The 12,632-nt window shown below is 45.5% G+C and overlaps 1 protein-coding gene across 6 annotated transcripts in view; it reads left to right on the plus strand.

The window, feature by feature from the left end:
• The window catches only part of B4GALT6 (beta-1,4-galactosyltransferase 6), a 67,251-nt gene that overhangs the window by 25,732 nt on the left and 28,887 nt on the right, over positions 1-12,632 (plus strand). The window lies entirely within an intron of this gene.

Raw genomic sequence — 12,632 nt, forward strand, 5'->3', positions numbered from 1 at the left:
AACTGTCCATGCTGGTACATAGAGATCAGTTTATTTCCCTTAACTGTTCTGTAGTGTATCTTTGAATAATTGAATAAATGTACCACATTTCATTTACCTTTTTCTCTGCTGATGGAAATTTAGGTTGTTTCCACTCTTTGGTTACCACAAAGCAGTGCTGTAAGGAACAACATCATACAGATTTCCCTGTGCACGTGTGCTTGAGGGTTCATGCCTAAAAGTGGAATTGCTAGGTAGGCTGGCGTGATTGCAGTCCACAGCAGCGGTACCAGTTTATATCCCCAGGGGCAAAGCATGAATGCACCACTTTGATATTGATGGACTTTAAAAAGTTTGCTATTCTTATAGATAAAACACTTTTTGCTCTTATGACAAATCAAAAAAAGTATCTTGTTTCAGTTCTTACTTTCTTCATTACTGGTGGGTTTGAGTGACTTTTCCTGTGTTTGTGAGTAGTTTTGAGTTTTCTCTCCTGTGACTCAGTTACCGTTTTATCGGTTCCTTACTGGTTAATTAGATTTTTGTATTGATCAGTGGGAGTTCTTTATATATATTCCAGCAGTGACCTGTTGTCTGCAATATGTGTTGCAATTGGCTAGTCTTTTCATTTTGTTTATGGAGTCTTTTATTTTATAGACGTTTAAAATTATGTTTCTAAGTGTATCAATCACATTATTTAAGGTTTTTGCTTGTTTTGGTCTTAAGAAAGCTTTCCTTATTACCCAAAAGCCATACGAATACTCTTTTATTTCCTTCCAATAATTTTACAATTTTGTTTTGAATTTTTGTGTATAATATGAGGAAGGGATCAAGATACTGTATTTTAAACATATTTTTTTCAAAATTATGAAGATAATACATTATCGTTTAAAAAAACCTCTGTAATCACTCAGAAGCCACACGGCTGTTATTTTGCAGTTTTTTTTTGTTTTTTTCTTTTTAAATTTATTTATTTATTTATTTATGGCTGTGTTGGGTCTTTGTTTCTGTGCGAGGGCTTTCTCTAGTTGTGGCAAGCGGGGGCCACTCTTCATTGCGGTGCACAGGCCTCTCACTGTCGCGGCCTCTCGTGTTGCGGAGCACAGGCTCCAGACGCGCAGGCTCAGTAGTTGTGGCTCACGGGCTCAGTTGCTCCGCGGCATGTGGGATCCTTCCAGACCAGGGCTCGAACCCGTGTCCCCTGCATTGGCGGGCAGATTCTCAACCGCTGCGCCACCAGGGAAGCCCTATTTTGCAGTTTTTTATTTTTTGTGTCTCCCTCCTCTGATTTTAAGCATACTTTGTACATATAAGTTAGTATCTTGATTTTTATGTAATTAAAATTCAAATATACGTTATTTTGAATTGCTTATTTATCCACGTGTCTTAATGTCCTCAGTGCCTAAGGTGTGTTTTTTATGTCTTTATGTAACTTTTCTTTATTGAGGAAGTTCATCTTTGCCTGTCATGTTTGTAGAATTTTTTCAGTATGTTGTTGATAGATATATCTGTAATAAAAAGTACGATTCACCTTTTATTATCACCTAAGGCCATGGTTCTCACGCTTTAGGGTACATCGGAATCACTGGACAGCCTTATAAAGCACACATTGCTGGACCTACCTTCAGAGTTTCAGAGTCAGTAGATGTGGAGTGGGGTCTGAGAATTTTCATCTCTGATAAGTTCCCAGGTCATGCCGATGTTGGTGATCCCTGGGCCACAGACCCACTGATCTAGAATTGATCCTGGCTGCACCATAGCTTTCATCATTCTTGGACCCAACCGCTAAGTTTCTGATTTTAGTAATTGGATGCAGGGCCTGAGTATTTAAAAAAAAAAAAAAAAAATCCTCAGCTGATTCTAATATTGTTATCTCCTTGCTGTCCCATAATAGAGAATGAAGCTATGGTTTTTGTGGCTATGTATTTGTCGTTACTTTGTCATTGCAGCCTTGGCTTTCTAAAAATGAATGTTTTTGTCTGTGTAGTACTGAAACCATTGGGTGTAATGTTCTGTTGAAATATTGATTGCAGTAGTTTCATTTTCATAATTTGCATATTCAAGGATTTATAGTTTTAGGAAATCTTTCTGTTCTTGGTTTAGTTGCCATTTTCTTAATCAGTGCTTTGTGGGTACTAATTAAAGTCTGTTTCAGAGCATCTTGCCTGCCGGGCCTTCCCGCTTGCCCTCCTCTCCCCCAGCCCCGTAAGTCGTAAATGCTCCCGTCACATGCTTGAGAGATTGTGTCACGGCTGCTCCGCACTGCCTTTCGCTGAATGTCTTGGTTCTCCTGCTTCTTCTCTCTGCTTCCATCAGTCTTGCATTCTTCTGCAAGAGAGGATCACACCCGTTTGGCCAGCTACCTTTTCACAGAAGGCCTCGTCACGGCTCTGCCGGCTTTGGGTCCAGCACCAATCCCTTGTCCAATTAGCTGTGGCCAACCTGATGAGATTGTTTAGTGGAAAATATGCCCACATACAGATAACTCCTTAGGAAGGGGCCTGGCACGAGCCATCCTGGAGAGCCCCCCCACTAGTCCTGTGACCACTGCAGAGTAGAGCCTCAGTTTGCCTATCTGTAAAATCTGGGATTACATGCCAGCGTCACAGTGTTGCGAGGATAAAGAGAAGCACAGCGCTGAAAGCTTGGTAGACGTTAATTTGCTGTTCCCTTTCCTTTTCCTCACTTCTTTGAATGATGGAGCCAGATTTTACAATGATCAAGGGAGTGAGAAACCCAGGAGAAATGTGTGGAGTTAAGGCATTTTTTACTTAGCTACGCATCCTTAATTTGTTTTTAATTAACAGAATTGTTTCCCATTGATGAAAGAGAACAGCATAGTAAAATACCTAAGTATAAAAATCTTATTGTCCTGTCACACAAAATAATTGAATACCATACCTCCCCAAATAATAGTCAAGGAGAGTCTGTGTAAGAAGATGATCTACTTAGATGAAAACCATTCAAGTATGTATGATACTGAATTCCTATAATCACCAGAAGTGAAGTTAAGGCTTAAAATTGTTGTTTGATTATCTAGCTGTAACTTCTTTTTGATTTTTGCTGGCACTGGATTACCATAAAGATGAAGTTTGAACTTCTCCAGTTGGAATTCACATAAAGTTGATTTCATGGATTTCAGCATTATTTCACATTCAATCAATTACAGTATAAAATCTACTTTAAATGTTATTTGTACAATATGAGTGAATACGTCTTTGTTACTGTTAGTATTTATAGATTCTCTGGAGGGCAAATCCACTTTCAGTGTTATTATATTTATGTGACACTCTCCGTGCTAACAGTTCACTTTATCTAGAGCTGAAAAATAGTAAGTGCTTAGCATGGATGTTTTGATTTTCTGGATGAGGTTAGAGATGGAAAATGTCAGTTGTGCACTTTGCATTAAAATGAAGATGGACTTACCCGTAGATTTCCTATCTTTTAATTCCTATTCAAATAGAGTGCACTTGTAATGACTTTTATATATTTTGTCCTTAGCATTTTTGGAGTAGTTGCCTTTGCGGTTTAACCCTGATAGTTTCTATAGTTGCTAGCCTTAGGAGCATAACAAAAGCTACAAGGACTTTTTGAGATGAATTTATAAACTTCAGAGAAGCTCAGGTAATGCTTAATGTAACAAACCATCATGCCCACATTTATTGTAGAAAAGAGTGATGGGGGCCATTGTAGAGTAACGGAGCAGTCGTGACCCGCCTTCTGCTGCCCCTGTGTTGTTCGCAGGGGCAGGTGGGGAGAAACACAGCTGAGTACGTGCCTGCCGGCTGGAGCGGGTGACACATTCGGAGGAAGGGTTGTTATGTGACGAAAGGGAGACAGCAGTTCCTTCTGGAAGGAAAGAGAGACTTCAGAGAGAGGGGACATTGGAAGTGGGTCTTGCAGGACAGTTCAGCAGGTAGCTGAGGGGGCAGTGTCCTAGCACAGGAGGCCCTGTGTTCTAAGAATGGGGAGTGGTCCGCTGTGACCGGGGTGGGTGTGTAGTGGGATGTGTGCTGCATAGGGAGGTGAAGGGCCCTGTGTAAAGGACTCACCAGCCCGAGGGCTGCCTGGGTTCCATGAATCTGTTGGCAGCTGTGAGGTGGGCATCAGAGGGGACGGAGCCCCTGAGAGTGTGTGCAGAGGGTTGATTTACAGCCCAGTGTGTATCTCTCTAAGATAAGGGCACATGGTTTTCCAAGGGTCTAGGGACAAAAAAGGGTAAAAACAAGAACAGAAAACACTGCTTTTTTAAAAAAAATAATTTATTTTGGGCTGCGTTGGGTCTTCGTTGCTGCGTATGGGCTTTCTCTAGTTGCGGCGAGTGGGGGCTACTCTTCGTTGCAGTGCTCGTGCTTCTCATTGTGGGGGCTTCTCTTGTTGTGGAGCACGGGCTCTAGGCACGCAAGCTTCAGTAGTTGTGGCACATGGGCTCAGTAGTTGTGGCTCGCGGGCTCTAGAGCGCAGGCTCAGTAGTTGTGGCGCACGGACTTAGTTGCTCCGTGGCATGTGGGATCTTCCCGGACCAGGGCTCGAACCCGTGTCCCCTGCATTGGTAGGCGGATTCTTTACCGCTGCGCCACCAGGGAAGCCCCAGAAAACACTGCTTTAGGGAATGTAACCTTCATCTGCTTTAGGTAGATACATGGTGTGACGAGGACGGTAGTTTAGAAAGAAGATCCTGATGAGAAGTTGAGAATGGATGAGCATGGGGAAGTGCCGGGATCTGGAGGGGCCGTGAGGAGCTTCCTGCATGGGCCCCAGAGGAACAACGGGCACGCGCCGGGGCTGTGGCGCCGAAGAGAAGAGACGTGGTGACCAGCTGAGGGATCAGGGTTGCTTTCCAGGTTTCTGGCTCGGTGGCCGTTAACTGAAACATGTAATGCGGGGTAAACCTCACATTTGGAGAACGGGGAAGTGAATGAGTTCAGTGTTGGGCCTGTTCTGTTTAAAGCTCAGGAGAGTTCTTTTGGCATCTGAATTTCTTCAGAGGGTTCTGGGCTGGAGATGAGAGGAGGTGAGGTCCTACGAGTGGACCCCTGGAGAACATCCGTGTCTGAGGGGCGAGGGGTGGTCAACAAAGAAGGGAAGGCAGCCAGGGACATAGGGGAGTCAGAGGACGGTGTTCCAGAGGACAGCAAGGAGAGGGCTCCACCTTGTCACATACCTCAGAGCAGGTAGAATGAGGGACTGTGAAAGGCCATTGAATTGGGCACGAAGAACACTCACGGAACCACAGTCGGCACAATTCCAGTGGGGCGGCAGCGTGAGAAGCAAGGTATACTGTCCTGAGAAGTGACTCAGAAGTCTGTAAAAACTAGTTGGTTTAAAACAAGGACGTTTGGGACTTCCCTGGTTGTCCAGTGGTTAGGACTCCGCCTTCCGCTGCAGGGGGCCCAGGTTCCATCCCTGGTCGGGGAACTAAGATCCCTGCAAGCTGCGTGGCGTGGCCAAATAATAATAATAAATGAATAAAACAAAGAAGTTTGGCGGGAAAGGGAAGGAGACTGGGGGGAAGGAATCTGTGGAGGAGGTGGAGTTAAGGCGAGAACGTTTTAGGAAGAGATGGACTTCAGTGAACTTTAAGCGCTGCGGGCATGGAGGGGAAGACTCTGGACGGATGGGGAGTGAAGGCAGGAGAAGGGAAGCATCCAGGGAGCCTGGATCCTGGAGAAAGTGACAGGACACAGAATGTGCTCAGGTCGAAGAACTGGCCTTGGAAAGTAGTAGGGACACATCCTGCCCTGAGGCAGGAGTGACGTTCATTTGGAGATGAGGTGGGGGGAGGTTAAGGGGGTTCAGGCCTGTTGCTTCTATGTTCCTAATATAGTAGGAGAGGCCACAGACGTGTGAGGGGGCGGCCAAGAAGGATGGAGCAGCTTGTAAAGGAGGAGTAGATATTTTGAACGTTGTAGGGCATGCAAAGTGGAGTCAAGCAATCATACATGAAAAGGTGCTCGCTAACCAGTTAGCCAAGAGAGCCCTCTCCCTACCCCGTGGGGGTCAAAATGTACAAAGAATATAACGCTTGTTTCTGCTGAAAGATTACTATGTTTAAGGCAATAAATTAGGTACTGTCACCTCAGTGGTGGGATTATGTGCTTACGTGATTTTCTTCAGTGGTATTTCTTGGGTGAAGAATTTGAGCATGGAGAATTGTTGATCAGGTGTGGCAGGTCAGGAAGGGAGGGAAAATAACAGTGTGTGTGAGTATATTGGTGTGTCTTAGTCTGTTCGGGCTGCTATAGCAAAAATACCATAGACTGGATGGCTTAAGCAGCAAATATTTATTTCTTACAGTTCTGGTGGATGGACATCTCAGATTGTGCCAGCAGATTTGGTATTTGGTGAGGGCCTGATTCCTGCTTCATAGATGGCTGTCTTCTTGCTGTATCCTCGCATGGTGGAAAGGGTGAGGGATCTCTCTGGGGTCTCAAGGGCACTAATCCCATTCATGAGGGCTTCATCCTCATGATGTAATCACTCCCCAAAGGCCCCACCTCCTAAAACCATCACATTTGGGGTTAAGATTTCAAAATATGAATTTAGGGGGTGGGGGGAACAAACATTCAGTCAGTTGCTGTGATTGGGTGAAACTCGTGGAGCTGGGTTTCTCTAAGTGTGGTCCAGAAATGATCTACACCAGAAGCCACGGGGATGCTGGTTAAAAAAACCTGGGTGGTCACAGAGGTCGGTTCAGAGGCTGAGCCACCAGAGCAAGGCCCAGACCACTCTGGACAGCATCTCCTGTTGCCACTTGGCAGAGATCACAACTCCGACCAGCCATGCCCAGAGGTGCCACTCCTTAATGCCAGAAGCTTCTGCCAGCACTTTTACTGAAAGGCAGTTTTGCAGAGTGCCCACGTCCTCATGTTCACTTCTGTTTCAGAGTCACCTTCGGGTGCATCTTGTCACTTGACTGTTTCTCTTTGCTGGAGAGGTTGGGAAAGTGAAGAAGTAGCTTCTTCCTCTGGGAGGCAGGACTCAGTGGCGGGCAGTTCAAGCCCCTGAAATGTGTTCATGTAAAGCTGGGTGCCCACAAACATGACCCATGCATGTGTACTGACACAGGGGCTCTGAGAATGGGCCCGGGACTTCCATTCTCAACAGGCAGGCCCGGTGATTCTTAGCCACTCCACCAAAATTAATCAGCTGCTTTATTCGGAGACCATAGAGACAGGAAAAATGTGGAGACAGCAGAGAGAAGCTGAAGCCAGAACTGACTGGCCTTCAGCTCTGACACTGCCACTCATCCTAGGTGACGGTGGTGCTCAGGGTGTGAATATGGAGCTGGGTGTTACACGCAGGATGTCCAGGGAGAGGAGGGCACCTCTTGGTGAATGTGGTTCGGCTGAAAGTCGTAAACTTCAAAGGAGGTAAATTTATGAAAGAAGGGAGTAATTATTTTTTGTGAGGTGTAGGTATAAGTCTGCAGAGTACCTTCTTATATGCTTCACCCTCAAGATTGTGGACCTCAGAAAGTAAGCACTGAGCACAGTTTGAAAGGACGAATAGTGTTTCACTTAAGATGAGGAGTGGAGGTGGTATTCTAGAAAAGACACTGAGATACAGTATATGGAAACTTCTTGGCAACTGAATGGTTCGAGAGAACACATTTGAAAAGGCCAGAGGGGTATGTGATATACCATATTTTCTTGACAAACCACATCATTAATTTCATAATGGCTTCTTGGAAACAAGAAAGAAGCAGTACGTTAAATGCACACACTGTAGGGTATGTCCCTAGGTCAGAATGCTAAAACATGAATGACACGTGTCTCAGAACTGAGGAAATATAGTAAGAGTGGTGGTGGGTTATGACATTAAAGGAGATTGTCATTTTTTCAATAGTCAGGGACTAGAGAACAATTTGGAAAAGTATAATAAAGGGTATGAGGCCTACAGGTGTGGACCAGAGGCTCATTGGAGGGATTACAAGGCAAAGCTGGGAGCAGATAGCAAAGACTGTTAACTAGAGGTTACAGATAGTCATTCGGAGTAAAGCAGGAGAAAACAGTGAGCCAGGGAGGAAACTGGGTGTTAGAACTGTGTGTTGTGGCCAAGATTAGGCGATGAGAACTTGGACTGTCCAGGAGGCTGGGTCATCTACACGTGGGACATCTTTTGTACGAATGTCTTAAAGGCATATTTTAGCACCTGATGGAGCCAAGGATCGGAAATGCAGGGAGGAAGGAAGCAGAGAGAGAGGTGAGACGGGATTCGACATGGCCAGCTCTGCCATTCCTACTCATCTATTCATGCATCCATTCGTTCATCCTTCCATCCATTTATTCATTCACCCATCCTGTGTCCAGGCATTGCCCTTGGCATTGGAGATGTGTGACTAAAAAACCACTCTGTTTAGAATACTAGGATTTGGGTCACTTCAAGAATAATTGAGTGAGAAGTTGTTTGTGTAGGTAGACGTTATACAATTCCAGACGTTGAGAAGCCAAAGGAAAGCACTGGACGTGGGCAGTTTCTGGTGGCGGCTTCAAAGGCGGCTGTGTGTGACCGGGGGCAAGATGACTCATGGAACCTTTCAGCCTCTGAGCTGCCCTCGGTCAGCCGCCCAGAGGGTGGGGGAAGGGAGGTGCCACCTTATCGTAAAAGTCGTTTTCTGACTTTGGAAAATAATTCACCTGAAGGGATATTTCTAGAGGAAATTCAGGGGTTTCTCTGACAACGTCATCAGGTCTTTGGGCTGTGCACGCTGGGAACCCTGAGGGTAAAGCACTGACAAGAGCCAGAGTATCCAGAATTAGGCTTTAGAGACCAAAAAATACAGGTAGGCCCCAAACTGAGTGAAGTAGTCATTGAAACTTGTTGATTTATGGAGAAGACAGCTCTTTGGCTAGAGAGGATATGCCTTACATTTTTTTCTTACATTTCAAGTAAAATTTAAATGCAGGTAATTCATATGTATTGAATATTTGCTATTTTAAGAATTATACTTTAATAGAAAAAAATAATATCCTAAACCATGTCATGTGACGTGTTGTAACCTACACAACCGTAAACTTTTGATTTGGGCCTGTGCTGTTCCAAACGGATCCCAGGCCACTCAGGTCCCGCTTCCCAAAGCAGGAGGCATTGTTGCACGTCTTGCCAATTCACGCTGAATTGGCATTAGAGTGAATGTGCCGTGTAACCAGTGGTACAACCAAGTTATTCCCTCCCACACAACACAGAAGGGGTTGGCACCCAGGCTTTGGTGCGCAGCCTGAGACGTAGCTCACCGCTGACTGTCTTCTTCCACTTTCCTTCTAGCTAAGTGGCAGCCTCTGGTCTCTTAGGCGTCCAGTTTTCCTGCTCTTTCCTTTCTAACCCTGGTCCCACCTTCCAAAGAGTGAAAATCACTATTTACATTGTTTATATTTGTGTGCTGAATGATTGCACTGCTGGGTAAATAGATTTCAGCCAATAGATAATGTTTTCTGACCTTTTAATTTCTAACTGGGGAGAGAGAGCATGTGTCCCCACTGGAAAACCTCAGGTGCAGCACAGAGTGGAGGTGGGGATCTGTCCCTGGAGCTCACTGGGTCCTTCCTCTTCAGTTGCCCTTGAAATCTCAGCAGGTGAAGTAAAGGGGGCTGGCCTGGCTGATTGCTTACTTCTTTGCAAGTAAAGCAGGATGCCTCCTCTCCTGGCTTTAGAGCGCTGGAATGCTTCCTTTTTTTTTTTTTTCTTTTTAAAATTTTTATTTTATATTGGAGTATAGTTGATTTACAATGTTGTGTTAGTTTCAGGTGTACAGCAAAGTGATTCAATTATAAATATACATATATCCATTGTTTTTCAGATTCTTTTCCCATGTATGTTAATACAGAATATTGAGCAGAGTTCCCTGTGCTATACAGTGGGTCCTTGTTGATTTTCTATTTTATATATAGTAGTGTGTAAATGTTAATCCCAAACTTCTCATTTATCCTTCCCCCCACCTTTCCCCTTTGGTAACCATAAGTTTGTTTTCTAAGTCTGTGAATCTGTTTCTGTTTTGTAAATAAGTTCATTTGTATCTTTTTTTTTTTTTTTTAGATTTCACATATAAGTGATGTCATATGATAGTTGTCTTTCTCTGTCTGACTTACTTTACTTAGTATGATAATCTCTGGGTCCATTCATGTTGCTGCAAATGGCATTATTTCATTCTTTTTTATGGCTGAGTAGTATTCCATTGTGTATATATACCACATCTTCTTTATCCATTCCTCTGTCGATGGGCAATAAGATCGTTTCCATGTCTTGGCTGTTGTAAATAGTACTGCAGTAAACATTGGGGTGCATAAGTATCTTTTCAAATTATGTTTTTCTCTGGATACATGCCCGGGAGTGGGATTGCTGGATCATATGATAGCTCTATGTTTAGTTTTTTAAGGAACTTCCATACTGTCCTCCATAATGGTGGTTTACATTCCCACCAACAGTGTAGGAAGGTGAAACACTTTCTTGAGTGAAACCTGGAGGGGACACCTGGTAGGTAAAGGAGATGAGAGTAGCCTTAGTGGGTGCAGTAGGGAGGAAGGACTTGAGGTCCTGACCACAGGCTCACCTCGAGAGGTTCTTTCCACTGAGGGTAGTTTGGAAACCGTGTCACCACTAGTTCATCTTCTCCATGCCTCTTCCTGGCCACTCTCTATAATGTGCCCCTTTCCCTTCACTTCCTATGCACAGGAAATAAGTATTCTTTCTAATAGCATGTGTTGACTAGCTGGAGCTGGTGTATTAAATTAAGAATATGCAGATTATGACCTGTTTGAATAAAGGGGCATGAGCCCCCCACACGTGGTTGGCAGGTAGCTAGTTCCCTCAGCATCTGAGCTCCCGCTTTGGGGAAGTGGAACCCACAGGGTTGTTTTGATGGAAGGTGCAGTTTCAATACACCCACGCCAAGGAAGTAGAGTCGTAAGCTTTCTTACTTATGGATCCTGGGAGCTGGGGAGGAGGGTGCAGAGAGCTGGCGGGAAGGGCAGTCTTCCGTCCCCGGAGATGAGAGCAGGGTACCAAGCATCTGTTTCTTATAAGGTGGTTGGGGCAGAGGTCACAAAGTTTTCTTGGCCTTAATTCTAAGTGGTTGTTTTAAAAGGTGCCTCTGGAAAAGCAAGGTGGGAACTTACGGCAGGAATCCTAAACTCAAGCCCTTATCTAAATGTCCAGACACTGGATGTGAGCAGGGATATCGCACCGTGAAATGCCTAGGCAGCAACTCAGAAAAACAAAAGTTGTTTTTCTCATCACAGTTGATCCCGTGATGCCTCAGCATTAATCTTTAGGGAAAATCATAGGCACCGTCTGGACGGTGGAGATAGTAAAAGCCCCTGGCAGGGTTTTGATCACCCAGCACACGAAACATTTGAGCAAAGCAGAAATGCCATCAGCAATATCACTAGACAAATGACAATTTGAAATCCCATCTGTAACCACTCTCCCCCCATTAGCCGGGGTCTAGCCAAGAAGATAAATCAAAGCCCTTGGATAAGGTTAAGATAGGTATTTGATTTAAAACTTAGGTGAGATTGTGGAATACTAGTACCACATCTCGGGCCATCTTTTGTACATTTGTCTGAGTTTGTCCAGAACTATTAATGTACACACAGCAGGTGGTGCCCCTTACAGCACGTACACCTCCTTCCTGGGCCAGTGAGTAATCTAGAGCTAAACGGTTACCCACGCTGTCTGTGCTGAAGAATCACACTGCTGCTGCGCTAAGGCTGGGCTTTGGTCTAACAGCCCAGAGTGCTCGGCCGGGGTGGCTCACAGGTTGGGGTTTGCTGTAATGTTGTTTTATGCTCAGTGCAGGGTCACCTCGAGGCGCCTCAGTCCTGTTGAGGGTAGTAGCAGACCTACTCCCAGTATAATGGGGGTGAATATGGCAGGCTTTGACATGAGGGGGCAGAGAGCTGAATTGGGAGGGTCTGTTCAGTGTTGTGGGTGTTCTCAGGGAGACTGAAGTGCCCTGGTGTGAGCAGACAGGACTCCGGGGTGCGGGGAGGTGGAGGGAAGGAGAAACGCGTGGAGAACCACGTGTGTGACGACACCAGGGCCTGGGACCCACAGTGGGCACAGGCTGCGGGATCAGGGAAGCCAGAGGAGTCAGGGTTCCCCCCCGGGTGGCAGAGCTGCAAGGCCCAAGATGGTGGGGATTATACTCCTTGGGACCAGGTGTGGGTCCCGTTCCTCCATGTATGTGGTCAGGGCACCCATACCCATGTCAGGAAAAGGTAAGGTGAAGGGGCCACCACTAAAAGATTTCTAAGAAAGGTTGTTCCAGTAGTGACTTCTGCTATCCTACTCGCTATGCCTTGTAATTTACAGGGTGCCCTTCATTTATGTTTGGAGGGGTTCGGGGAAGCAACGTAATTTGGGCTCCAGTGTCAATGAGAGCATCCCAGTGGATAATTAGAGAAGTGAGCAGGTGATTGTCCCCAAGCGGAGGGACAAGCTCAGGGAACTGCAGGGTCCCTAGGACAGGGGCCTTGGTGGCCGTCACTCTCACCGATCAGGGCGTGGGATGCTGGGTTCTGCTGCTGGGGCGGGAATGTCCTGAGAGGCGACAGCACCATCCTTTGGGATGGGACCACCGTCTCCTGAAGAGCCTGCAGCACCTGAACAAAGGCTTCTAACTTGCGTTCAGCTGTCCCGAGATTAAGTCATCA

Source organism: Balaenoptera borealis (assembly GCF_965194805.1).
Source record: "Balaenoptera borealis genome assembly, chromosome: 14".
NCBI lineage: Eukaryota > Metazoa > Chordata > Mammalia > Artiodactyla > Balaenopteridae > Balaenoptera > Balaenoptera borealis.